Genomic DNA, 26,677 nt, shown 5'->3' with positions numbered 1-26,677 from the left:
AAATAATTTTTAACTATCGATTTTCATTAAAATTTTTTTGAATTTAGGTGCCACTGTACTAGGCAAGCTTTGATATCTAAAATGATGGAAGATATACTCTCAAGAGCCAGAGTCCAATGCACTTTTACCCAATCAGCTCAGGTGTAATTCTTCTTTGTTTTTCCCTCAGTCCCCATCCCTACCTGCTCAAATCCGAATATCCTAGTGGCCCAGGAAAGTTTCTAGTTAGTTTCTTGGTTACAATGCACAGAGAAAAATCATGTTTGCAGATTAGTATGTAGTAAAGATAGTTTAAAATATGAAATGTATATGTTTTCTGATATGTAAAGTTGTAAAGAATCAAACAATATGTAAAGTGGGCATTCTCCTTTCATATTCTGTAACAATAACTCTTTTTGAGAACTTGGTATATATTATTATAGACTTTTAGTTCATACTTATATTCATATTTATATAATCTTAAAAACATCTGTTACTATTGTGTAACCAAATCTCTTACTTCACGTAATATTTAGGATCTCTTTCTGTGTCAATATGTAAAGATCTACTTTATCTGTTTAATTTTAATTATTGATTGATTTGTGATTAGATAATATATACGGAGATAGAAAATGGTAAATATTTAATCTCTTTATTCTCCTGCCTCATAATTATTCCCTCAAGAAGTAAGCATTGCTATCAATTTCCTTTATCCTTCTAGAACAATACAATCTGCATTATTCCCTTTAGTATACAAACAAGCTGTAACACATCCCAGCCTGACAGAGGAAGAGCTCTTCCTTGACTTGTACATTCCCTTCCAGCTACCATCCCTTTTCTTTGCTCCAATTATAGCTGTAATCCTAAAAAAAAAATATTATCTCCAATTCTTCTTCTCCCCTCCTCTGATGTACTCACTGCAAATTCAGTTTCATGCCATATTTGAGAACCCATTGTTGCAGGGCTATAAAGGCCTGCCCCCCTCATCCCAACTGGGACAATTTGAAGAGCGTTCTCAGTTTCAGAGATTCTTATGGGGTGGACTGATGCATTTGTTGAGATTGCATCACAGTCCAATTTCCCCCACCCTTCTTCCCCTTCCTCTCAAATTCATTCCAAGGGTATGCCCTAATCAACTTCCTGCACACTAAGCTCCATTTCAGAGTCTGCTTCCCAGAAAGCCAACCTGTGACATGCTCCAGTGGTTTCCCATCTCAGAATAAAAAGTCCTTGCAATGGCACTATGTAATCTGTCCCTCTCTCCCATTGCCAACCTTTCTGACTACATCTTCTACATTTTCCTTTGTGTTTGGTTCTATTTGGCTGTTTCCTCAGGACACTAGCATACTCCCACTCCTGTTCTTGTTCTTCAGGCTTTCTGGGATGCACTTCCCCCAGACACCCTCCTGTGTCAACCTTCATTTCTTTGATGAAGTCTCTATTCAATTATCACCTGTTCAGAGATTCTTTCCTTTCCACTGTTTATAAAGCAGCATCTTTGCTATCACCCCATGACTCTCTGTTCCCCTTATTCTGTTTTTCTTTTCCTTCACAGCACTTACTACTGTCTGACATATACTATATTTAACTTACTCGTTGTTTGTCTTTTTCTGTTTGATCTCTGCTGTATTCCGAGGACCTAGAAAAGTGCTTGGCACAGAAAATATATTTAAATAATATTTATGGATGAGTGAATTATTTTTTCATCCAAATGATGCATCTTATATATATGTATATTACATATTTTTTTCATCTAACAATATATTCTTAGACAATATTATAAATACAAATATTAAGAGGTGTCTTATTCTTTTTTAACAACTGAATAGTTTCCCATTATATTTCTAAACATAATTTATTTAATCAGTCCTTGATTAATGAATATTTATGTTTTTTTCCAATATTGCAATGAGTAACTTTGTAATGTCGTCTTTTATTATGTACATATATCTGTAGAAAAAATACTCAAATTATAATTTGCTGATCAAAGGATATGTCTTTTATATTGGCAACATTGGTAGATAATTGCCAAATTGTTTTCCATAAAAATTGTACTGATTTACATTCTCACCAGCAAGCAGAAGAAGCCTCTTTAAACATGTTCAACAGTTTCTTGATATTGCTAATTTGATGGGTAAAAATAGTATCTCAATGTAGTTTTAATTTTTGATTCTCTTATGAGTAAGGTTGAATATCTTTTTATGCATTTAAAATACAATTGTATTCCCTGTACACTATACCTTTTCTATAAACTTTGTTGGCTTGTTGCTTTTATTTGTTGATTTATTAGGAAAAAAGTGTGAATATTTGCAAATTCTTTGCAATTTATCTTTTAACTTTGTTTTTAGTATTTTATTTTGCACATAAAAGTATAAGTTTTTGTAGTAGAGTTTATTAATTTTTCTCTCAAATAGGTTTTGTGTTATACTTTGGTCTCACTTTGAGGTTGTAAATTTTTTCCCATGTATTTTCCTCCAATACTTTTAAGTTTTGATTTTTTAAAATATTTGAAATCTTTATTCTTTGAGAATTTATCCCAAGGTACCTTTTTAAAAGTCACATAATTTTTTTAAATTAATGATCAAAGATTACCTCAATGTCCCAATATTATTTATTGAATACATCATATTTTCCCTACTGATGTCATTTTTATCACATTTCTATTTCTAGCTTTATATTCTGTTCCATTTACCATTTATACATGTGAAAATACCACATTGCTTTATATATGATAGTTTTATAATATATTTCAATAGCTATCTAATTGACCTTGTTTTTGGCTCTACCTAAAAGAAAAATTCTGAAAATAATGACATTTTCAACAGTTTCCTGCCTTTTTAGTTTTTTTCCCACTTAAATTTTATAATCGGCTTGTCTTATGCCAAATAAAATCTACTGTTTTTTTTTATTGGGATTCTGTTACATTTAGAAACGAATTGAAATTTTCATAATCTTGAGTTTTCTTATCTAAGAATGTAGTAGTATGTGTCTTTATCTGTTTAAGTCTTCTTATATTTCTATCAGTATATATATCCTTTCATGTTTTTAAATTGTTGTATATCTGTATATATCTTTTTAAATTAAAAAAAAAACACATTAAAACAAACATCTGATTTACAGCCACCCTAGATTAAAAACAAAAATAGAATTTTGCCAGGACTGTAGAAACATTTCACATACTTCTCTGATCACAGCCTCTTAGCCCCCTTTAGAAGTAACCAACAGTTTGACTTTACGATACTTCGTTGCTGAATAGTTTTATTGTTTATATAAGTATCTCTAAATAACTGAATTTAGTTTTGCCTGCTTTTGAGCTTAAAAGAAAAAAAATCATGCTTGATAATACTCTTTTGTATTTAACTTCCTTTGTGTCTGTGAAGTTTATCCATGAATGTTACATTTTTAGCAAGTGCTTTTTTTCCTCCTGAATATATTGAGAACATCATATGATTTTTTTTTTTTCAAACATTCAACCAACGTGTCCTGAATGCATCTAACTTGGTCAAAATATGTTATCCTTTTTTTATGTGTAGTTGAATTCATTTTGTGAGGACTGGTCTGTTTCTGGTTTGACTGTACTCCAGAGTGGTCCTTTAGAGGTTCTCCTTGAAAGCCTGGATTTTTACCGGGGCACCTCCTTGTTTGTGGCTTCTGAGCTCCAGTTTTTGTCCCTCTAGCTCTAAAGACTGCTAGAATTTCAGCTTGGCTTCTCGGCCTTTGGGCTCAGCTTACAAATCTGCGAAGGCCTTGAAGGAAAAATAATGCCAAATACCTCTTCTCTCAGAATTTCTATTCTCCGTGGAATCTTAGGCTCTCAAACCCCTGCTGCCTTAATAATTCTCTGATGCCTTCACATGGGTTCTGTTTTGTTCAGTTCTCAGTGAGATGGTTGGTCTGCATAAACCAGTCTGCTGTAACCAGAAGTGGGAATCAAAAAATGATATAAAATGGCAGTTGAAGATACTATTAAAGTACAGTACTGTTATCAGTAGATAACATTGTAATTTATGTCCACGCCTTTGGGAACAACGAACTACCTCAAATACCAAGAATGCCATATAGCATCCCAAGCAATGTGAAGGTGATCTGACTTTGACATCTGTCACTCAACCTATCTGAAGTTAATTCTACTCTTCTCAAGGCTGGCCAGCCTCTTCTTTCTCCCTAAATGCTCATATGCTTTCTACCAGGTACCTCTTTCAGGGTTACTGAGTAACTGAAATGAGTTAACCATGCTCAACTTCTCTGTTTCTTCGCCCACCATGTCCAGCTGGTTACCAAATCCTGTCTGTTATAGCTCCCTATTGTTTCTAAAATTTGTTCACTCTTTCCCATCCTTACGACCTTGGCTTAGGTCCAAATCTCATCATCCTTCGTCTGAGTTATTGACCCCTATCCTTATATACTCTATCAAAACAAGGAATGACCTAAAATACCAATCTCACTCAATCTTTCACTACTGTGCTTAAAATCCAACAATGGCTCTCTATAAACCGTAAGATAAAATTATGTATATTATACATATTCCGCCACCTCCCCCCCGCCCCAACCCTTGCTACAGATACCGAAGGCAGGCACTGTGTGCTGCAGGGGATGCAAAGAGCTCTGTTCTTGCACAAGGGCTGCCCCTTTCTAGCACAATGACTGGAGCAAATGACAACCTCTCTGGACCTTGGTTTCCTCCTCTACAATTTGAGGAAATTGAACCAGAAGATTTCCAGCTCCGATGACTGTGATTCTGAATCATTGCCTTAAAATATATTATGTATGCCTTTAAAGATGAAGCTTATGTTTATAGTAATACCCACATTTAGGTTGTAAATTCTATATATAGAGTAATATCAAACATCAATTATGCAATTTTTACATAACAACAATTGATTTTATTTGCACTGATTCATGACTTAAGAGGGAAACTAAATCATGACTTAGTTGAATTGTTTATATATATACATATATATATATTTCCATTACAATTGGCATTCAGTATTATTTTATATTAGTTTCAGGTATACAGCCTAGTGCTTAGACATTTATATAATTTATGAAGTGATTCCCCACCAAGTAGACTAGTACCCACCTGGCACAATATATAGTTAATACAATATTATTGACTGTATTCCCTAAGCTATACTTTACATCCCTGAGAGTATTTTGTGACTGCCAATTTGTATTTCTTAATCCCTTCACCTTTTTCACCCAGCCCCCTAACCTTCCTTCCATCTGACAATCACCAGTTTGTTCTCTGTATCTATGAGTCTGTTTCTGTTTGTTTGTTTATTTTGTTCTTTAGATTCCACATTTAAGTGAAATCATATGGTATTTGCTTTTCTCTAATTTATTTCATTTAGCATAATACTCTCTAGGTCCATCCATGCTGTCACAAATGACAAGATTTCATTTTTTTATGGCTGAGTAGTATTCCATTGTATGTATGTCCCATATCTTCCTTATTCAGTTGTCTATTGATGAACACCTATGTTGCTTCCACATCTTGGCTATTATAAATAGTGTTGCAGTGAACATAGGGTTGCTTATATCTTTTCAAATTAGTGTTTTGGATTTCTTTGAATAAATACCAAGAAATAGAATTGTTGAGTCATAAGGTAATTCTATTTTTAATTTTTTGAGGAACCTCCAAACTGTTTTCCACAGTGGCTGAATTGTTTTAATTGAAGTTCTCCTCCACTAAAGGCCCACAGAAGCCCCTCAGGATTACGAGGTACTGCCAGCTGTGGTTCTAGACAGTCCTTCCTCTGGGCTGGCCTAAGGTGTGAGGAGTTATTTTATTCCCTTGTTCATATCTTTCCTCTCTGCTTACTCCCACCCTTGCATACTAGGCTCTTCTCATACTGAGATAGTTTCAGCTTCCTCAACTAAAGTGCCTCACACTCTCCTGCTTTCAGGTCTTCTCACAGGATGCTTTCCCCCCCCCCCCCCCCAGCTTTACTGACATATAATCGACCAATACAATGTAAGGTATTTAAAGTGTACCACATGATAATTTGACATACATATACATTGCAAAAGAATTCTCCCCATGGAATTAATTGACATATCACGAGATGCTTTTTCTTCCTCAAATGCTTTCTCCCAAAAGCCATCTGGCTCTCTCCTACTTGTCTTATAAAATTCAGCTGTTTCACCTAGTCTAATTGACTTTTTTGTCTTAATTCTGAGTTAGATGTGCCCCCTTCCTATTCTAAGACACATTCTATAGATGCCATCACCATGCTCCTCAAACTATATTGTTAATATTTACTTATCCGTCTATCTCTCTAGATTCTAAATTCTTTGAGGAAACGGTCTATGTTCTTTTCATTTTAAAAATTCTGAGAGCTTAGCACAGAGCTTAATATATGATGGATATTGAACAAAAATTTTATATTTAAGTGAATAAATATATATTTCACAATGAGAGTCATTAAATGCATTTCCTTATAGGAATGTTAGAAGACTCCTCTTATAGCTAATTCTGTCAAATACCTCTATTTGGATTATATATACATAATACATATATATATACATATATATGTATATATATACACACACATATACACACACATACACACATGTAGATGCTTCTAAAATTCTCTGAGGAATATATAAATTCTCAAATAAGCATAGCTTTCAAGACTGATGTTAATACTTGGTTCTGGCCAGAAAAAAACAATCTTGTCTTGATTTTATCATCTTTCTTCTTTTGTGCTGGCAAGAGCTGACAGCTATTTAAATGAGAATTAAAAATAGGACCCTGTGAAGTACATGTTCCTTTTTTTCTGCCAGCATATAACTGACCGCAGAACTGAGGTTATATCGCTCTTTAAAAAAAAAAAATCGCCACAGGCTATATGCTATTAAATTCTAGAAAAATACCAGCAATGAAAAAAAAATTCTAAGAGATATATTCCAGTGGTCCAAATACTTTCAGCACTCCTAATAGAAAACATGCTTTTCTTTTATTCTTGAAAGATTTTGAAAGAATTCGAAGGTTAAAGTACCATCAGTTTGTAGCTATTACAGTCTGTGATTCATCTACATTGTGAGTTGGCTTTGAGTGCAGGACATGTCTTTCCTGTCTGTATTATCGTCACAAATGAAAGAATCTCAGCTTGTGGGAAGTGGGAGCTGGTGCATTAGAGAAAAGGGGTAATTGCATGTCAGAGAGGGAACTGTGTAAGCCTTTTGGCTTTGGGAAGGCAAATTCTTATTTATCATTGGAACCAACTGACTAGAGCAGGCCTGGCTTAAATTCGGAACTGGGGATGAGCACCAAGTAGACTCTTACTAAAGATTTGACACATGGTTATTCATTTGCTTGAGCTTTCATCAGATATTAATTGAGTTTTATAGTGAGTCTACATGACATCCATTTTGCCACCTCAGAACTGCTGGTCACCCTGAACTAACATCTCAGGACAGTGGGGGTAAGGTGGGAGTAGTTTGTTGAACCCACATGTGCTCCAGTGATTCTATAACGTCCCAGACTTCATTCATTCTGCAACATTCATTGACATCTGCCAAGGGCCCAGTGCTGTTTTAAGCCAGCTCTGCAAAGATGAATCTGACACAGCAACTGCTGCCTAGAGTTCCCTGTTTGGGGAGTGAGGAAGAAGGTACCAAACCCATTAAGATATCAGGCAGTTGGCAGAGCCTGGGAGCACTGAGGAGGGGGTATTAAGCCAACCAAGGGTAGTCATGAGGCTTCCAGAGGAGGTGACCACTGAGCTGACAGTCAAGAAGCTTGAGAACAGTAGTCAAAGAAAGAGAAGAGACTTCCAGACTATCCATTTTGGGGATCTCTCTTTAGGGAGACAATAGCTAACCATTCCCAACAGATTTATCGATATTTTTATTTAAACTTCTCTCAGATCAGGGTTGACTCATTCTTTCTATAAGTAGTTCTCAGCAAATCTTGAACCCAGGAAATTCTTCCATCACTCCCTCCTGGGGATTCGAGCTTTCTTCTTGAGGTCTGGCTTTTCTGGAAACCATGAGAAGGGAATTCTGCTGATGAGGAAGTTAAAAGGTTTGTGAATTTATCCTGTGTTGCCTCTGGAAGTCAGAATGCTCAATGCCGCACAGAGGAACCCACTGGTAAGGAGACACAATGCAACTTCTTTCTACTGTTTCTTTTTAGGTTATTTCTCCCATGAGATACATGTCTGCAAAACGGTCATTTTAGCCAGTAGGTGGAGTACTTTATTAGAAATAGCAGACCTAAGTAGATATATATCAGTTGGTAGAGGGGAACTAACATTTATAATTATGAAAAATTTTAGAATATTTTTGTATTTACAGCTTTCTCTATGAGAGTCTGGAAGGGGATGAATGATCTTGATAAGATTCTTGGCAATTAATCTGCTTTTACTAGAACTTCTTGTGGAGCAATACACTGCGTGACTGGATGTCTGCCAGTCAGAAATTAAAATTGTTTTATAAAACAGCTGTCCAAATCACTTGTGTGCCTCTGTTGAATTATTCTTATTCATGATGGGTCTAAGCTCTCTGTGAGTATGAAAAGGTAGGTGTACAATTTCAGTGTTTCTCCTCAGCTGAGGTAAAAACACTTGTAGCGAATGGGGAGTTGAGGAAGCGCTACATACAGATTGTAAGCTTCTCAAATGAGCTTTCTCTTGTAACCAAGTAACTGACACATTGGAGACCTCTTTGCCATCAGCTTACATTCTCTGAGAACTTAGGTCAGTGCCTAAAATAACCCTGCTAATTGTGAAAGGCACATGTGGACTGAAATTCCAGTTAGCAGTCTGGGAGCTGAGGGACTGAGGATCTGAAACCTTACTATAGTTACAGTTCATAACAAGCCTCTAGGCAGTTAGGCCCAAAGCCTGTATGTGTTCAAGTATGGAAAGAAAGTTATATGTTGTACTTTATAGTCTCTATCTGTAAAGCTGGTTAACCAGCAAGAGCTGGTTAAAAAGCAAATCTACCTGCGTTACAAGATCTAGGCTATCTGTGCCCTGCTTCAACCTGTTGGTTGGAGGTGGAATAACTGACAGAAGCGGATGACTCGGCTGAGGGACGTGAAATTACAGCAGCCTGAGTAGGACCCCACAGTACTTTGGACCTCCTCTTGCTGCACAGTTCAGGTAGGACGTTATTTACGTGCAATTCTTTATAAGATGCACAGAGGTCATAAAACTGTTCAGATTCAGACTTGCACATGAGAGTCTCAAGTGTCTCCTGCACACAGCCTGTCCGTATTGGTGGGTACTCTGTTTTACTCCCTACCTTGACATGATTGCAAATGACAGTCTTCATGTTCTTATTCAAGTGCACTGAAGTTCTAGGACAAAAGGGAGACTGCTGGAGTCACACAAAGTGTGATTTGTCTGGTACGTGGTAAAATGCCTCTTTAAAATTTACTTTCCTCTTCCCTGTTTTATTTCCCTTATTGTAGCTCCAAAAGGCAGACTTTTTATGTTTATGGGAAAGAATAGGAAAAATGTTAAGCCTCTTAGTGTAGCTTTCACATATTTTAAAACCACTGAAATGAAAATCAACAGTACTTTTTCCAAATAGCCTCACTTAGCCTTATGTTTGTGCCCCCCATCAGTATATGTAGCATAAAATGCTGCAGTATTATTGCTTTTCTTGTTTCAATGATGACCTACATTCTAAAGTATCAAATTTAGTTTTGGCTTCCAAGTGTCTAGCACATAAAATTAATATGTAAATGCCATAAATGATGCTAGTGTGTTATTTAAGTTAGCATTATTTCAAATTCATATGTGTACCTCATATCATATGACAGACATATTTCTGAACCATGTGCAAACTGGATTTTGTAATTGAAATGATTTAACACATACTTCAAAAGCTGATCAGTTTTAAGTAATCTATGTGTGAAATGAATAAGGAGTCATGACTTAAATTATGCTTTGATGGTTCTTTACATGTCAGATTCTTAAAGTGAGATATACCAGCATTGCTTAACCTTGGATAAATTTCTCAGGAGCAAAAACTGTCTTTTCATTATCAAGAAAATACATGTATATGTATATGATCACATGCCTCTAGAAGGATATCTGTGTGGTAGGTGTTGAGAGTGGCCTATTGGATATATTGGATATTAAACTGTGCCTTTAGTAAGGAAAGGTTTTCTGGAGGAAAAATGTTAAACCTCTTAGTGACAGTTAAAAAAAATAAAAGTTGAAAAGATTATTATTCTATTCTTTGTACATTATGTTAATTTCATAAACTTGAAAAGCTTCAATATTATTGCTTTTCTAACCTTTGTATCTCTTGCAGTCTCAGGAATTATCAGCTTGCACAATATGAAATCGCCAATATTTGACAATTGGGGCCTATAAAAATGGCAATTTTGTGTGGCTCCTTGTAATTGTTTAATAAACATTCACTCATTTCAATGAAAGTTTAGCCTTAAACCCCTAATAATAGTAACAAGGGTCAAATATTCTCATAAAATATGAGAGATAACTCATTAAATGCATGATCATCTAGTGTTACTTCCTGTAAATAAGTCCAGCTTGTGTCATGCCCTTCCTTCAATTCTTAACTTTAGTCTTTTAAAAAGAAGTTATGGTTTCTGCCAAGTGCCTCCTACAGGGTTTATCAGATCCGGTGACTGTGGGCATTCATCCTGATGGCTAATTAGCAGGGTTTGGGATGTCCTTGAGAAAGAAGTTTCATCCCTAGATAGCTTGTCGATGATCAAGTGTATATTATAGTTTTGGGGTTTCTCAGTGTGTATTATCTTAGTGCTCTTCTTTTTCTAGCTTCCTATGCTAGAATCAGAGGTCCTTGATTTGAGACCGTTCACTACTTTTTTATAGAAGTGTTTAGTGCTATAAATTTTCTCCCAAGTACTGCTATAGCAGCAGCATGTTTTTTATGTGTTGTATATTTATTCGTATTCATTTAAAATGCTTTGTGATTTACCTTTTGATTTCTTTGACTCATAGATTATTTAGAAGTATACTATTTATTTTCCAAATATTTGGGGATTTTCCAGAGGTCTTTTTGTTATTTGGTTTTTACTATTCTAATCTATTTTCATTGTAACCAAAGAACAGACTTGTTATGACTTGAAATTTTTCAAAGTTACTGAGATTTGCTGACTTGTTTTGTGATTATTATCTATCTAGGTAAATGTTCCATGGACACTTGTAAAGAATGTGTATTCTGCTGTTGTTTGTAAGAGTTCCTAAATGTTAATTGGGTCAAGTTTGTTACTAGTGCTGTTCAAACTTTCTCTCATTATGTATTGTTACTGATTTTATGTCTATTTATTCTATCAATTATTGAGAGAGGGATATTGAAATACCCAGTTATAACTATGAATTTGTCTATTTCTCCTAGTAGTTCAATCCGGTTTTGTTTTTTGTATTTCGAAGCTCTCTTATTTAGATACATTGACACTTAAGGATTATATTCCCTTGATGAACTTATCTTTTTATCATGATGAAATGACTCTTTATTCTGGTAATAGTCTTTGTTCTGAAATTTACTTTTTCTGATATTAATATAGTTACTCCAACTTTCTTTTAAAGGCTTTTATTTTTTAGGAAGTTTCTATCTAAGGTGTTTATACAAAAATAAAACGTGTAACTGTTTTATTACTATATTTTATTAATTAAGGTATGAGTAGAATTCACTAATAGTTTTCAGATATCCTTCTACAATTCCATTTTCACAGTGGCAGGGTTTCTGTAGCCATCTTTCCTCCATTGTTATGTAATTGTCATTTTACAGTAAGTATCCTTTCTACATAATGCCTGATAGTCATATATTTAATACATAGCATGAAAAGAGCACTAGCTAATCAGAGTGGATGCCAACTGTAAATAACAGGTGTGGCCTCACTGCTGCATGTTGGCTGAATATCTGTCCTGAATATATAATAACTGATAACTCTTGAGTTTGGTACAAGAACCATTTTTCTAGTCATGCCTATAATGTTCCACCTTCAGTAGATACATTCATTTTGTCAGGCTGGTTTTTAAAAAAGAATCTATCTGTTTAGAATCCCTAGAGCTACTCAATAATCAAGTTAACATGAATATCAACATCTTAAGGCATGGGCTTCGTCATATTAAGGGAAAATTCCATATTTCATAAGGACACTTTTTAAGCTTTTACTTTAGATTTTGGTTGAAATTTTAGATAGCATATATTTGTTGATTACTTACCAGTTATTTATTGAGGCTCTGTCATATGCCAGCAATTGAGAATTTGAAGGTGAACAACACAACCTGGTCCCCGCCCTTAAGAAGTTACTGTAGTCAGGAAGAGAGGCCTATGGAGGTTCTAACACACTTAGGATAAGGTTCAGGTGTATGTGAACAGTGGAGTCTAAGAGGGCACCTTCTGGCCTCACAGGATCTCTAAGGATATAAGAGCTCTAAATAAATCATTAATCTATTTCCCAAAGGTAGCAACTATTTGATAATGTAAATCCTGTTTCATTCTTCCAGAGTTTTACTGTTTACTTTGTAAACAGTGTGTCTTCGATGACTGATTTTTTGTACACATGTGGAGTTTTCTTATACCTCTCATTCTGCTTACCATGCTCCATGTCCTATATATTACCTAGTGGCATGCCTTACACTCTCAGAGCTCAATAAATATTTGTTGAATGAATGAACAAATATTTGCCTCTGCGCCAGAAACTGGAGCTTTTGTTCAGCCCTGTCATGAGCTGGACATTACTCAAAGGAAGTGACTATTGCCAGGAAGTGACTTAGTGACACTCCATGGCGACACTCAGGGAAGGCACCTGCAGGGATTGAGAATAACAGTAACCACAAAATTATGCTTATAGAACCCAAGTCAGAGAAATAAAATAATTTAGTGTGTAGAACCTCCTGCTCAGAGAGAAGCAGCCTATAGCACCTCAGACCCAGATAGGATTTACACACCTCTGTTCCTTTCTATACAGTGAAACCTCAGCAGCTTGGCCGCGAGAATAAATTAGCTTCCGTCACCATCTAGACGAGGGCAGCTCAAGGGGGTTGGGGGTAGGAGGTCAGGCTGGTTTGGTTGCACTACTGGTAAAGGTTTTTAGAGGTTCTGAATTAAAGTCAATATACCAACTCAATATAGTTGGTAGTTAAATAGTTCTATACATCTTCCCTTGCTTTTCTTTTCCTTGTCAAAACAGTTTGGAAACTATTAGAAACAGTTTGCAAACTCAGCTTAGAAAGGAGGGAAATTCTAGAGCTGGATGATGGGTCACACAAGTGTTCATTTAATCCAGCCAGCAGACAAGGAAGAGAGAGTGCATCAAAGATCCCGAAGTAGTTTTTAGGCATCAGTTCCACTGACATTTCATTGGCCAGTACTCAGTTGAATGACCCCACCTTGGTGTACCTGGGAAATGTAGGTTAGCCCTGTTCCCAGAAGGAAAAAGAAATGGGTTTGGTGAGTATATAGCAGTGTCTCTACTATAGCAGATAAAGCATTATCATCCACATTTTACAAATCATGAAATTGAAGCTCAGGCAGAATCAATAATGGGCTAGTTAATAGGAAAATGTAAGTAGAATGCAGGTTTTTTCTTCCATCAGACTGTCCTGTCTCTTTGTCTTTATTTGTCCCTTAGTCTTCCCTGTACTTCTATTTATATAGATATAGTTCTTGCAGAAAACCTGATGTCTTCAATATTTTCTCTCATCAGCTCTTCTAGAATGTTCTATGACTTAATGACAGTATTCTATTACTGCTGTTTTGGAAAATGACAGGCACCCCAGTATAATGACGCAAATATGCCTTATTACTGACTGGTTGAACTAATAGTACTATTCTGAGCACCGCATTATCATTTTGAGTGGGCTTTCTCCTTCTGTGTACTGAAGCTCCTCATTCAAAGCAAAGGATTATTAAGGTCCTCATCAAGCCATTTCAATCAATGTATAAATTGCATCTCATCTTGTAATGAGCAGTCTGTTCAATTGAAGTTTTCAGCTTTTTAAAAGTGCTTAGAAGAATAGTATCAGAAGTGCTCTTAATGGTGAAATTATTGAATTGAAGTGCTTGGATAAGCTGCTTTATCTCTTAGATAGAAGGGGATATTTTAGATGGAGAAATAAGATAATATTCCTCAAAGCAGACTAGTGGTAAAGAATGATGCTTTCTGTCGACTACTGATTATAACACAAGCGTCCATCAAGGGGAGCTTTTATTGAAGACAATATAATTAGACTACTGTCCTTTAGCTTTAAACTACTCACAGCAAACTAGTTAAGGGTTTTTGTTGTTGTCTTAAATTTTTGAATGTGAAGTAGATTCACAGATTAAAAAATTCAAAAATATTAAAAGATACACAGTGCAAGGTCCCCCATCCATCCTCCAGTGCAGAGGATTGACCCTTTTGCCCTGCTTCTCCTTTCCTTACCCTGGCCAGGCACCTGCTTATTCTTATTAGTTTCTTGAAAATCTTTATAGAGTTTGTACATACATTTATAAGCAAATATGAATTTACTTATTTCTCCTCTATGTTATTCTATACATACTGTTTCACACCTTGCTTTTTAAACTTAATGGGGATCTTTCTGTGTCAGAATATAGAGAGCTTTTTAAATCATCATCATTTGTTTTTATTGCTCTGTAGTATTCTACTGAATGAGTATACCATAATTTACTTAACTGGTCCCCTATTGATGGACATTTTGTCTGTTTCCAATCTTTGGATATTACAAATTGTATTGCAGTAAATTAGTTTGAACATAAGTCATTTCACAAAAGGGTAAATATACTGAGACATAATTCTCAAAAGTGGGATTGCAAGTGAACGTATTTTTATACATTTGAAAATTTGATAGGAATGGCCAAATTGGTCTCCCAGTGGTTGTACTAATTTACCTGCCAACCAGAAATGCATAAGAGGGCCTCTTTCCTACCCCTTTGTGAATAGTCTGTGTTATCAAATTTTTGAATTTTTAACTTATAGATGAAAAATTATATTTTAGTATATTTTACATTTATATATCTCTTACTTTGTGAAAGGTTTGCTTACTGTGAGCAACTTTTGATATATTTAAGGACCATTTGTATTACTTTTTATATGAACTGTGTTCATTTCCTTTGCTTATTTTTAAGTTGTGCTGTTGATCTTTTCTTTACTGATTTGGGGGAGCTCTGTGTTGATTAGGGGGCTAAGTCCTGGCATATGAACTGCAATATATATTTTTTTCCTGGTCTGTCATTTGTCTTTTGACTTTGCTTAAGATATATTTTTCTTCACTACACAGAAGTTTTCTTTCCATTTTGTTTTCCATTGTAGTCATTTTTCTTCCTTCTAATTGCTCTGGATTTTGAATCTAGAAAACTTTCCACACTCCAAGGTTGTAAATAATTTACCTATTTTTCATAATAATTTTTACGTTTTTATTTTTTACATTTAAATCTTTGATTCATTTGGAATTTATTCAGGTACACAGTGAATTCAACTTATATTTTTCCACATATTTTTCTAGCTTTTACTTTTTCCACTTATTTGAGATGCCACCTTTATCACAGGCTCAAATACCTATGTGTATTTGAGTCTGTTTCTGGTGTTATTCTTTCCAAATGTCTGTCTGCATTTGTGTCAGTATTACACAGGTTTAATTAAGAGACCTCATATTTAATATTTGCTAAAGTACTCTGCTCTTTTTAAAATGTTTTCGTTTTTTTGTTTTTCTCTGGCTTTTTATGCCTGGTCATTTATATGTTAAAATCAGAGTATTTCTTATCCCCATTCTTCAACTCTGAATAAAAACCTGTTCTTATTTGTATTAGGCATGGAATTATATTTATAAAATAATTTAGGAGGAGAGCTGCTTTTTTAATGATGTGAACTCTTCCTATTCAAGAACATGTTTTGTTATCCCATGTGTTCATTTTGAAAAAAAATTTCCTCAGTAGTGTTTTAAAGTCATCTGCATTTGGGTTTTTCACATTTCTCTTAATTTATTTCAAGATGTTTTGTCTTTGTTGATCTATGTTGTTAGTGGAATCTTTAATGATAGCTCCCAAGAACTTATTATTTGTGCATGTAACTATTGATTTATAGGTAATAATTTTTTACTCCATTATCTGATTGTTTTTTCTTTGCTGGGGTTTTCCAAGCATACAGTCATATCATCTTCAAATTGTGGTAGGCTTACCTTCTCTTTCCTAATAGTCACTTCCTCCGGTACAATTAGCTTTCATTAAGTTATTTTGTAGCAGCAAACAACCCAGCGGGCCTGGGGCTGCTGCAGGAATGAGCTGAGGGACCAGGGCCATGGACAGTAGCTGAAGCAAGGGAAGGTGGGCCAGCAGGTAACTAACAGAGCTGAGTGACAGGGGATCACAGGCTGGGCCTTAGTACTGCTCCAAATCTTTATCATTTGCAACCAGACTGAAGGAGAAGCTCCATCTGGGAGCTCCTCAAATCAAGAAGGAAAGAGTGATTACAGAGCCACTCCATGGCTCTTAAAATTTCAGCTACTTCATTTTGGCTCACATTTCATTGACCAAAGCAAGTCATATGGCCAAACCTGGTATCAGTGGGCTGAGGAAGTATAATCCTTTCAAATGGAGGAACATTGGCTATTAGAGATCAATAATACAATCTATTATAACCTCTACTTTGTTTTTCCAGAAAAGTAGCAGATAACATAATAACATTGAATAACATAATCATAACTCTTAGAGTCTGCTAGCTCCAAATACTTAATTTGTATACACCTATAGTTGTCATTGCTGTATAAATTAACTCTAGCTTCATGATAAGATACTCAACAATTCAGTGCAGTACGCATTTATCTCACATGCCTACTGATTTGCTGGCAGTGGATGATATAGGCCAGGCTCTGTGTGGGAGATTCTGCATCTCTCATCTTCTTCAAATTAGTAGGTTAGCCAAAGCAAGGCTGAGGTTAGGTTAAAGAAAGTGAAGAACTTATTTCAGGCACAAAATTTAAGAGTGTGACAAAAAGAGAAAAAAAACTAAGCAAGGAAAGTAAACAATATTCTAATGCAATATTTTTAAAAGCCAAAATTAAGCAGACAAATCCATGATAAAAAAAATTTAGAATTTTAATAAATACAGGATCAATAATGCTGGGTCAAGTCATATTGGAACCTGAGGCTAAAGGAAAAATCAATACTGATCCTGTCCTTATGAACAATTATTGAAAAAGTATATTTATTGAGTGTGAGGTACAAGGCATATGTTATATGCATAATTTATATGTATATCTTATTTATGAGATATATGTAAATTTGAATTATTCCATTTAGTTAATCAGTCATAAGGTATAAATATACTTCTGTTCACAATAACTATTCAGTAATATGCACAGTAGCTTGAAAATTCATGTCTGAGATCTCCTTTAGAGACTTTGCCATACTTTTAACAGCCCTCAGTGGTGCCTAATTTTTATTCTTTTAATGATAAAATAATTGTTTTTAAAACAGGCAAAAATTATTTAGGGTCAAGTATTAGGTAAATAAACAGGGTTGTTAAGCTGGGTATTAATCTTTGATCAAAATAAGAAATAAATGTGAAGACACAGTATTCATTTTATTATGCAACTTGTGAACTTGTCCTGCAAGCAGTTATTAAAGTGGAATTCTAGAAATTTCTGTTTTAACTGAATTTTTGAAAAAAGTAGCTTACTCCACAGAGAGACAACTTTGAGAGAAAATATTACTTTTGGATGTAAAAGCCTTTTGGATTAATGTAGCTGCTTCTTTATGTCAGTGACTTGAAAGAATGTCCTAAAGTCCTGGTGAATGGAAGGGATTATAACTGTAGAAAACTTAATAGAACTATCCTAAGAACATTGAATCAGCTTTGTAGTAGAGTATGAAACAAATGTCATCGTTCTATTTGTTCTGCCATGGTATAGAAATTGAAAACAAAAAGAGACTATGAAGATTGTGATGAATGTTCTGTTACAGAGAGACCAGCCCCTACCACATCCATGAAATCTGCTTCTCCTTCTTGCCCCCCACTCCAGAATTTCAGTCTTGCTATGGTTATAAGATCTGAACTTGACTTTGTGTACATATGTAAGTATCTAGACACAAGTAGACTTGTTGACCAATAAGTGGAGATGGTCCATTCATAATTCAATAAATCTGTGAATATATCAGTTACCCAGATCCTGATTTAGAAATACATAAAGAGACATTCAAACCCAAATCTGTGTGTCAATATATTAATAATAAATAACAATTTTATGGTATTCGTAACTATCTTTTATATGTATGTATCATTTTAACTCTTTTACCTTAAATTCCCAGTCTCTTTTTCTGTGTTTGCATGTATAATTGTATGCACCCATACACACATACACTTCTTAGAAAAAATTTAAAATGTTTAAGCACTTCCATGAGTTACAGAGTAGGAAGAGACACTGGTGACTAGCTTATGTAGATTAAATATATTAGAATGTTTTTGTTTATTTTTTGGCAGTGTTGTTAAGTAACATTCTTGACCATCTTCTTTCTAGCGTGGTCAGTGTTATGTCTATCCATCCAACAATTGCTTTTTTGTCACTGATACCAGTCAGGTAATCATCGCATAATAAACCTCGATTTGGGCAATTACAGAATTACTTATAAAAAAGTAGTCAGACTTGTTTAAAAGTTTATAGTCTTGTAAATACGAAATAAGTAATGCATTCTCCTTCCTCTCAAAGACCTTACCATGTAGTGCCTTAACGTGTAAGAAATAACTTTGCTTTTTAGGTGTTAGTCTTTAAAATTAGCAAACCCGAAAATTAGCCTCAAATTAAGTTCTAAATTTAAAATAAGAAAGGGTAAAAGGAAACATCAAGGCATAATGCAGAGTGGCTGTGCTTGTAAAGTGGTGCGTTCCAGTATCAGAATATGTTTGGCTGGCTCAGCACATTCTAGTGATGGGTTTTCATTTTCCACCCTTCTTTTCCTTCTTCCACATGCAGCAAGCTACTTCACTCAGCTGTGAAATGTTTACTGTTGCAAGGCAACATATAATCAAGTGCTGGAATGAGAGGGCCAGGCAATCGCTGTTGGAGATCAGAGAACAAAGAATTCAGTTTGGTTTGGGGAAGGCATTGTACAGGAAGCAGGACTTGAAGTCAGCCTTGAAAAAGATATGATTGGGTACAGAAGGACAATTCAGGCAACAGTAATGCTGTGAGCAAAAGGCAAGAGCCAGAATGAGTCAGGCTTATTTCAGGGATGGTCTGGAAACTGTGTCCTCTGAATCTGGGTAGGAGATAAAGCTGGCAAGGTAGACTGGAAGTCAGCCAGTGTGGCCTGAAGGAGCAAGAGGTGGCCTGCAGGCCAGAGACTTGGGTTCTGCCACTAGCCAGTCATATATCCTTGGCAAGTATTGAGCCTCCTAAGCTTCAACTACTCAGATGTCAAATGATGGTTTTAGCCTGAAACATCTCTAAGAGATTCCTGTTTTAAAGGATTCTATGATTCTTTCATGGTGGTCCTTGAGAAACTAGAATAAAGACTTGAATTGATTCTAGCATTGCGGTACCTTTAAGTTGTTCTGAGCAAGGGAATCACATAACAAAAGGGGTAATTCATCACATAATTAAAGGAACATTTGTTGGTATTAAATTCAGTAAAGGTAGTTTAGACATTTTGGGGAAAGAAAACCAGCCAGTAGTTCAGAAAGGAGCGGGGCATTTGAAATAGGAATCAAAAGAAGGGGAGAGACAAGAATGATTGTTTATTCAGTCTTTATTAATCATAAGAAGGTCCCGTACTAGGTTCTGGGGATCCCGTGATAAGACAGAAAAGAAACTTAAAATTCTAACAAAAGGAAAAATCAGCAGAATTTGTTGATTGATTGACCAATAGGGTATTTATGCCTTTAGGAGAATGACACACTAAGGCCAAACATCCATCTATAAAGGATTAGTTAAAAAATTGTATTTTCATAAAATTAAATATTATGTGGCCATAAAGAGTTATGAAACATATTTATTGATATGAAAGAATATTTGTGATGTGCCATTGAATGAAGAACAACACAAATATAGAACACTAAATAGAAAGTTATATACCACTTTGTATGAAGAATAGATTATTGGTGATTAATTATTCTTCATTCAGTGATTATTGAGTGCCTACTATGTGCCAGGCATTGTTTTGGGCTCTAGGGGTTAAGTGGTATATAAGAAAAACATTGTCCCTGATTAGATTTTGTCTTATCTTTTCTAACTTTATTTGCAGCGAACTCATATTACTTCTGTTGAAAAATATATTTTTAAAAAAAATTTAAAGAAATCCTTCCACCGGCCATTTGAGTGGTATATAAGTATGATTTACCACTCCTTGGCTGTACTAGTGAAGTGGAGGATGCACTGTTATAAATGACATTGGCCTAGCCTATGTCTCGTTTGGTGCCAACACGAGAGACGAGGTGGTTCTAGGACATCAGTCTCCTGCTTGGGGTGGGTCAGGGCACTGCTAGCTCTTTGGCAGCTGAAGTGGTCACAACTCCCAGACTTGGTCTGGCTCTAAGGCAGATAAAGTTCCACTGATGAGATGTGCGACTATGCTGGCTTTTTATAGTCCTTCTGAGGGTTGGTCATTCCAGCCTCGGTGTCAATTTACATTTGCTGTATGTTACTTGATACTCCTTTATTGAAGTTGCCTCTCCCGGAAATCTCCATCATTCCATAAACTCTGGCAACTGCCCTGCAATGTAGCTGACCTCCCACAGTTTGAAAAACAAAATGTATTCTGGCCACATTTAAAGGAAGTTTGGGGCGAGTTCATGGGTGAGGACTTGGCTGTAATATCTTTGTGGGCAGAGCACCTAATGGGGAATCTGGCATGGGCTATCACCTAGGGCTCTTACACAAAAGACTTTGTGTTATTTTTCCCTTCCTCTACCCAGCTCTTCTATGACTACAACTAACCATGTCTTTCTGCTAAAATGAATTCATCATTGCCTCCTATTTTTAAAAGGCAAGGTCTTTGTTATATGCTGAACAAATGAGCAAACAAAACCTGCCTAATTATTTATTTTTTCAGAAAGTATTTCCTAGTCCTTATGAAAAATTATAATATATAAATAAACATACAGATACATATATGAAGAAAAAAATTTCCTATAGTCCTATTCCCCAGAAATGTTTTGGTATATTTTATTTGTGTACTTTACTTTCTACTCACATAGTTGTTTTCAGCTTTTGTTCTACCACTTATATAGCCTGTTTATAGATCTTAAGCCATATCCATACCAATATTTTCCCCCTAAGAATAGGCCTGTTCTTTCTATAGTGAATAGATACAATTATAATTAGTTGCTTTGCTTCTTTTTCCAGTATGAAGATGGCCTCTTGCCCTGATCGTATAATGACAGAATGTTTACCCATCTGCTGATTTATGTCAGCTTTGGCTGAGGGCAATCACTGGAGCCATGCTAGCCAGTCCAATCCTCGCTCTGTCGCTCTATGGTGAAACCCTAGGGTCATTTTAATAGAAGGCTCCTCAGATTCACTGATCATCTTGACCTCAGCGCCAACATCAAAGAGGAAGAGAGGTCCTTCTGGACCATATCATCCTACACATACCCTCCTCCCTCTGCTTGGAGTGCGAGAACCTTGTTGACATTCATGTGAGCAAATCTAGAGCACAAATCCTCCATATAGTGTAAGTGGACAAGCAACATGGACGAAGTTGAATTAGAATCCATGTTTCACTAGTTCCAGAGATAATTATTCCCTAAGAATTTCCTTGTTGTCAAAGTTCTCTCATTCAAATTCAGCCCTTTCTAAACTAGGCTTCTCTGTACTTGGCTTTCTCAGTTGAATGTTGCTTCTGCCTTCCACTCAAAGTCTAAATTACTGTCACAAAGATACCATGCAATTCTAAAGAAGCAAGATCGTCCCTTTTTGGATGTTCCAGGTCTTTAGTTCACTCTACTCATAGAAATCTGCTACCTTCTTGTAGCAACTATACATAATTTCATTGTGATTCAAATTTCCCACACCAGATCTTTTTCTTCAGCCATTTATTTCTGGCCACACGTTTTCTCCTTCCATAGAGCTGAACTGATTGCCTGAGTGCAGCAACTATCTCATTTTAAGCGTCTTGTTCATCATTTTCTGTTTTTTCTTTCTAAAAAAATTTTAATAGCGTAGTTTACTATTTGAAAACCACCATCAATTTCCCCTTTTTTGGAAGTAGATAAGGTCTAAATCATAGAGAAATAATATAAATTGTCTATCTTTGTAAATCTCTCTTATAAACTTTCCTTACTTTTAATTTCTGTAATTCTAGCCTAGTCACTCCTTTTGTTTCTTTAATTTTATTACTCATTATTAATTTATTTATACACGTCAGAATTTTTACTAGACATTCACAAGACAGTTTCTGTCTGAGGTTAAATATGGTAGAGGGGCATGATACTTAAGATACTGTAGGAAGAAGCTTATTAATCATGGATTAAATGTTGAAAGAAATGACCTGAGGTTCGGTTGATATTTGTGCTTGCTCAGAGCTCATTTATTGATTCTGCTTTTCCTTTTGTGATCTTTCTGAAACCCTCCTCATCATTCGATATAAGTAGAACTCTGTGTGTGTAATCAGAGAGATGAATGTTCCTCCTCACTAATTTTATAGTCAATCCAAGTAAGCAATGAGGTTAAAAATGATTTTATAGGTAAAATTAATCTGGAGGTTTGGAAAGTTCATTGAAATTGAATTCGTTTCGCAGCCGGTTGTTGATTTCAAAAGTAAAGTACAATGTATTTTAAGGAGCCTGAATCAGGTTGTAGAACTATTTAAATGGATCCTTCATCCTTCGTTTTTGTGTGTCACTGGGGCATTAATAATGGATGCTTGCTGCACTTGGTGGTCAGATACATTATTTTGATCCATTTTTATTTCCCAAAGGGGCCTCTGGAAAAGGGCGATGAGGGTAAATTTAAAACCACATTATTGGAATTCAATAACTTTCTCCATGCTCTGTGTGTCTATTGCTTGCTGAAAAATAATTCTGATATGGAGAGTCAGCCAAGCATTGAGCAGGCAAAATACCGAAATGGATTTTCTTAACTAAGATATAAGTCGAATTCTGTGTTTTAATTTACACTTAGTATTAGTGTTAGTTGTATGCATTTTGCCCTTTTTGATTCTGAGAATGAAAGGATGAGTACAAGAACAAAACAAATGCACCAGTACAAATCATTTAGTTGATGGAAGTAAATAAAGGTTTATATAATTCAATCAGCAAAAGTTATGTATTTTAATAATTCCTGAGCAATTGTGAAGGACTGGAATTTTAGTTGTGTAAAGTAAACCCCCAAGGGAGCACTGAGTTCTCTGTAGATGTCTTCACTTCCCTGGTAACTATGCAAAGGCTATAGTAGCTTGAAAGTGGAAGATTCTGAATCCTAGGGGATTGAGATCAATTCAGGAAAAAACAAGGTCTTACTTTGTCAAATCATAGAATCTGCCTTGAGAAACACTTCTCCCTTTTAGGTTTGTATGACAATGTAGAAGAAGATTGATGATCTAGTCAGTCATACTCTGGGACAAATCAGTCAATCAAATTAAAAAAGAGAGAGGATGAGTAATATTTGCATTCCTACTTATTTCATGTGGTTAACATCTTTCCCATGTTCATGTCTTTATTTTTTTATTTCAAGTTCATATAAACTCTAACAAACAAACACAAACAGTCAAGCTAAAAACAGAGTTAAAAGTCTTAATAACCAGTGATTAATGATATGTTATTTATCTGTTAGTCCTTGGCTAATGGCACCTGGTCACCTAACGTAGCACCCTAAGAAGATGATGGTAGTATGGCTGTGAATGAAGTAACTAGTTTCTCCCTACACAAAGAGGATGCAGGGAGTTTGAGAATCCTGTTTCTTTGACATTGATATTATACTTTATGTTGCTTACCGTGCAGTTTGACCTGCATTCCTCAACTGTTGTTTTACCATAGGAAATGACTTTACTTCTTTGTTGTTGTTTAACTTTTTTTCTTTTACACAAAAGAAATAACTCTCTAGTGGAAAAAATTTAAAACATTCGTATAGTAATTAAATATCACTTCTAATGCTGCCACCTAGAGAAAATACTGCGAACAGCTTTGACATGTTTTTTAGTTTTCTCTATGTGCATACATAGCTATAATTTTTAGTAGAACTCTTTAACTTACTTTTTCTCAATTAACAATATGTCTTGAATATTAGATGCTGTTAAATATATTTTGCAACTTTTTTTTATCATATGTGTATTTTTTCATTATATGGATTACCACATTATATTAAACTAATCTTTTCTCTTGATCTTTTGGTTGTTAAAACTTTTTACCATTTTAAACAACTCTGTGATAGTATTTCAATAGATAAATCCATTATTGCCTTAGTAGAGATTCTTAAAATTAAATACTTGGGTCACTTGAAGGCAATGGGAGCTTTCCAGAAGGTTAATTGATGACCTGCATTCCCATCTACCTTGTATGAAAGGGTGTAGCATTGGCTTCAGAATCTAGATTTGTTTCTATCTCATTTACAGTGTCTTAACCATAGCACCTAAAATTAGTTCTTCATAGGACTCTGATCCTATGAGGTTTCATTTCCTGTTCCGGACTCTCAGATGTGAGATCTAAAAGCTTATGTCTATAATGTTAGCTTCTAAAAACTATGTTGTAGGTGTTTAAATACAAATTAACAGCTAAGCTAGTTGCTATGGATATTTATGTGGGGGAGGAAGACATAGAAACATATCCTTAGGAGCTGTGTCATGATCTTCTAAATATATGAAGAGTGCATCTAAGAAAGAAATTGACCTTTCCAAGGTCACATCATGAGTCAGCAATGAAATCCCAAATAGGTTTTTCATCTCCTTAACTTATTTTTCTCAGTATAATGAGTATTTATGAATAAGTCAAGAGAAAGCATTTGTAAATGAACCTGTAAGAGTATTTATAATTTAAAATGCTCTAAAATTTCAAGAGAGTTACTAGAAAATTTCATCTCAGGTAAGTAAATCTAAATTGCTAAAAGATTTTTATAGGTTTTTAGAAAATAAAATCTTAAGTGACTGAAATGAGGAGAAAATAGTGGGTGGTGTAGGCAGGTGAAAATGAGCCTCAAAAGATATATGCCTCGCGCGCGTGTGTGTGTGTGCGTGCGTGCATGCGTGCGTGCGTGCGTGCGTGTGTGTGTGTGTGTGTAGAAGGAGAATAAGAGGGTGGAAGAGTAATGGGCTGAACTTTACTATGGTGACTAAGGAAAACACCACTAAAGGGGCTCCTCAAAATATTAACCCTGGGGTGGAGGGTGGGGGTTTGGGCCCTCATTTTGAATTAATCATTGATCTTTCCTCCTCAGCCTGTTGCTATGGATCTGTGCTGTTACTTCAGATCTTGTGGCAGGGTATCTTATAGGAACCAGATACTTTTCAATATTTGTATTCCCACTCATTCCTACTCTCAGCTCTCCTGATACCCAGTCTACTGACTATTCTGCTTAAAGCAGGAAATATCAATCATGTTACAAGGATTTTCAGAGATACACAAAAAGTTCTGGATAACTAATGCTCTGGTTATGCATTATGGGAAAGAGTACACAAAATAAAAGAGAAAACAAAAGAAAATCTTAATGCTTGAGAATATAGATCCTCCACCCAGCACTTTCATTATAGATGAGAAAACTGAGGTTCGGTGATCTCTTGGGACACAGATAATCAGTCCATACCAGGGCTAAGAACTCAGACTTTCTGACACTCAGCCTGATGCAAAGTAATCTAGATGTGTCTTGTGGTTCATTTATTTTTCCCATGATAATCTTCAAACTCTTATTTTCATGGTTTGTGAATTCAATATTACTAACCTCAGCATGTATTAAGAATCTATTTGCATGTGGTACTATACTCTATAATGCAAAATAGATAAAAACTGTGCTTGCCATACAGAAATTTCCCAAGGCAGGCAGACTTCATAGAAATAGACAGAAATGACACATAGACCACTGAACAAACAAAGCAAATATGTAAATTGTACAATTTTGCCATAGCATTAGTAAATGAAGAGATTATCACAGTCCATTACTTCAAGAGAAAACCCATCTCTCCATTGGATAGCCCTAAATTAATAAGAATTATCTTATGCCCTGTAGTTGGTGTATTGGAAAAAAAAGGAAGAGTGTTTTACCTGGGACACCTGGCACTCAGGTACATGGTGGAGTTTCTTTGGTATATCGTTGATTACCCCTTTAATTTATTTTTGTTCTTTTACAAATTCTGTGATGGTCTGCAAAGACTAGGAGGGTCTGCTGAGGCAGGAAGCCTCTCAGGGCCTGCCTTCTAAAACCAAAGAACTTTCTCGCCCTGGAGGAAAACAAGTGGTCATGTCATTCACAGTTATATTTTTATCGAAGCCTTTTTTTCCTTCTAGAAGGACTTTGCAGATGATAAATGAACCTGCAAAATTCCAAAATGTTTAAACTGTGGAGTATGAACTGCAGTGAACATGAGACTAGGGTATGAGTTTTATTCTCTCAAAAGACCAGCTAAGAACAAACCAAAGGTAACTCTGCTCTCTTCTGTAGTAACAAAATCCACCTTGGCCAGGTACTTTATAAATGCCTGTCCTAGTCATTTGCTTCAGGGATAGTGTTAGTGGTAGTTTTAGAGCAGTATTATTATTATTATGAAAGTACATGTATAATGTGAGATAAAACAAATAAGTGGTTATCGGGTTTTCTAATTCTATCAC

The 26,677-nt window shown here is 35.4% G+C and overlaps 1 protein-coding gene across 8 annotated transcripts in view; it reads left to right on the top strand.

Moving 5' to 3' along the window:
• The window catches only part of AKAP6 (A-kinase anchoring protein 6), a 504,258-nt gene that overhangs the window by 212,683 nt on the left and 264,898 nt on the right, over nucleotides 1-26,677 (top strand). Inside the window, exon 1 of one of the 8 annotated variants that reach the window (XM_036239030.1) lies at nucleotides 6,575-9,089. The exons of the other annotated variants lie outside the window; for them this stretch is intronic. The gene's annotated coding sequence lies outside the window, so the exon portion shown is untranslated. Of the gene's footprint in view, nucleotides 1-6,574; nucleotides 9,090-26,677 lie in introns of those variants that run through there. 8 annotated transcript variants of the gene reach the window in all.

The sequence above is a fragment of the Rousettus aegyptiacus genome, unplaced genomic scaffold, assembly GCF_014176215.1.
Source record: "Rousettus aegyptiacus isolate mRouAeg1 unplaced genomic scaffold, mRouAeg1.p scaffold_m13_p_3, whole genome shotgun sequence".
Classification (NCBI taxonomy): domain Eukaryota; kingdom Metazoa; phylum Chordata; class Mammalia; order Chiroptera; family Pteropodidae; genus Rousettus; species Rousettus aegyptiacus.
This window is presented reverse-complemented; position numbering and strand designations above follow the sequence as displayed.